Consider the following 2,758-nt stretch of genomic DNA (forward strand, 5'->3'; position numbering starts at 1 on the left):
TTAAATGGAAGCAGAGAGTGACTAGTGGTTGGCAGAGAAATATTTTCAACAAAAGAAAATCTATAATAAAAGCTTTAAAGTATTCAACTTCAAATACATTACCAGTTCGGGTTTTTTTGTTCTGTCTTGTGTCTTTAGACCTCGTCTCGGCTACCTTGTTTTCTTCTTTGCCCTTGTGCTCCTGAACGGCATGTGATCCATGCTGAACTCTGTCTTCGTCGGTGGTATGTATGTAGGGTCATCTGCACCATCCATGCTACATGTGGGGGTTCCTGTGACCCATTTCTTACCCTTATATTTGTCTGAATGCTGCTCTTTGAGACTTTTCTTTCCACTGCACAAACAGCCGGAGGACACCTTTCTGAGACCCTTCGAAGTTAAACCCTGATTATTTTGGCAGATAAGGCTACGGATAGTTCGTTGTATATCTGCCAGCATCTCATTCTGCCGATTAAAAGCGTCAGTCAGGTGTCTTACGTCGGACTGCAAACTCGAGACGGTTGTAACTACACTCTTCGTGATATGGCTGCACTCCTGGAGCCATGACTCAAAATGTATAAACAACTTGAATAGGTTGGAAAGTGGTATGAGCAACACGCACAATGTTGTGTAAGAGCCAAACGTTTATTATATAGAAAAGTCGGGTTACGTGTTACCTGGCTACAAGCCACAATAGATGACCGGCTGCTGGCTGTATATGCATCATCCCGCTCGCTAGCCATCGCTGCTGACCTGAAGTATACAACCGACTACTTGAGTAAAGCAAATAACCTCAGAGTCACAGCGACAGATCCAGGAATCAAAGAGTAGAGTGGCCAAAAATTAAAATTTTGTATATTCAACTATAGTGTCATATATTTTACACTAGAAAAACTCAAAATTAGTTATTTATTTCAAAAAATTAACAAGTCCTTGTCAAATACAATAATTATCTCCGTGTTTATAATTATTCTTACTGTTTAAAATGTAACAACATATAAAATTAGCTACTTTTATGTATTATGTTAACAAATTTATTTTGTTAAGCATCTTTGTAAAAACAAATTATATTTTTATGCTTGATTTTAGTATAATGTATCGCATGAATTGAGAGTAACTAATTGCACTATTTATTTTGTTATATGGATTTAAAATTTACTAAAGCATTTTGATATAATAACATGGACAAAAATTATGAAAAAAATAAGGAAAAAAAAACTAAATATATTTAGAGAATAAACGACGTTATTACAAATAATATTGGACTACTTTTTATATGATTGTAGAGGTTAAGATGAGGTAAAAAAAAAGGAAAAATTAAAAAAGAGTTCCAAACCAAATAAAAAATACAGATTACATGTAGAGAAATAAACTAATTTAAGACAGCTAACATAGGCTTCAAACTTGAAATTTGCATGTGCATAAAAGGTCTCTTAAATATATGAAACAATTTTGAATTATCCATTACATAAGCAGTGTTCACGACTATAGATAAACCTAAGACTATCTATTTCATGACTGAATGGTTAACATTGTTTGACATTCTACTAAGCTTTCTAAGTCTGTTATTTCTAGCCCTCATCGTTACATTGGGTATTGGTGCTCTTAATGTACTCAGTGGCTTATTCTTTATTTTCAAATATTTTAATAATGAAAAACAAATGACATTAGTTTATGGGAGGCACGAAAATTTTTCACCGACCACAACATAAGGGTATTAGTATTCTACAAGGTTGTAGTAACGTTTGATTAGACAACAAATCACTGCCTAAAAAAAAAACAAGTTGGAAATTTTTCTTTTCTTAATTCATCATGTCATATCCAGTTCAAAGTGGGTACACCGAGGGTCCCATGGGGCAAATAACTTGTTACTATTGTTAAATAGTCTTATAAAGTGTTCATTTACCACCGTTTGCGCGGAGGTGTCTCTCATCTTGCACATGACCACGTCGCGTTTCCAGAAGATTCAACTGGGGTTGCTCGCTTCACTCCACTATGACTTTTGTTGCTCGTGTTCTTTGTGCCCGAAAAATGAGTCCTCGTTGACTTCCTGCAATGTGGATGACATTGGAGTACAAATTAAAGAATAGAAACTACTTGCTATTCATGAGTAGCCGAAACATGTATTCAAATCAAACATTGTTTACGATTGAAATAGTCATAGATATTTAATGTACACTACAAAATGTAGTAAGAAGTCTTTAATTAAATTATGTAGTTTTTATTTAATTATTTACTATCCCCATTAGCCGTGAGAATTATTCTTTCGTGGGGCATATTGACACAATACCATACCTATTGCGCTAAGGCTACAATTGAAGCATCAGTTAAAATCATCCTTAAAATATATATGGGTTACGGTAACTATGCTTGCTTAGTTTGAGTGATCATGGTTGTACTCATTGCTGAAGCAAGAATTTGTAAATCCAAGTAATTTATACGTAATTCTAACTCAAAGTTATAGACTTCCATTGCAATAAGAAAGATAAGCTTAAAATCTAGACTCACAATGAAGTAAATAATATGTAACTATGGATTAATAATTAATACAAGCAGAAGAAGTTAGATTTTTGTAATAAATTTTATCAATTTAGAAAACTTCCATTCAAATAATATTTTTTTCAACTGTTATATATAGATAAGAGGACATCAACATAAGCCACTACTGATAAAGTATGTTGCACAATGTAATATCTTGTATTAGTATCCCAAAAAATAAAACTTATTATATTTTAAGTTTGTCGTTTTATATTTCTTTATTGATCTAAACTTTTACAAG

General features: G+C 33.0%; 1 protein-coding gene across 1 annotated transcript in view; it reads right to left on the bottom strand.

Annotated features, from left to right (window-relative positions):
* LOC110264319 overlaps window positions 1–733 on the bottom strand; it is a 3,930-nt gene extending 3,197 nt beyond the window's left edge. Inside the window, exons 1-2 of the mRNA XM_021106156.1 lie at window positions 657–733; window positions 103–534 (exon numbers count right to left, since the gene is read on the bottom strand). The gene's annotated coding sequence lies outside the window, so the exon portion shown is untranslated. The remainder of the gene's footprint in view (window positions 1–102; window positions 535–656) is intronic.

This window comes from Arachis ipaensis, chromosome B07 (genome assembly GCF_000816755.2).
Source record: "Arachis ipaensis cultivar K30076 chromosome B07, Araip1.1, whole genome shotgun sequence".
Lineage (NCBI taxonomy): Eukaryota > Viridiplantae > Streptophyta > Magnoliopsida > Fabales > Fabaceae > Arachis > Arachis ipaensis.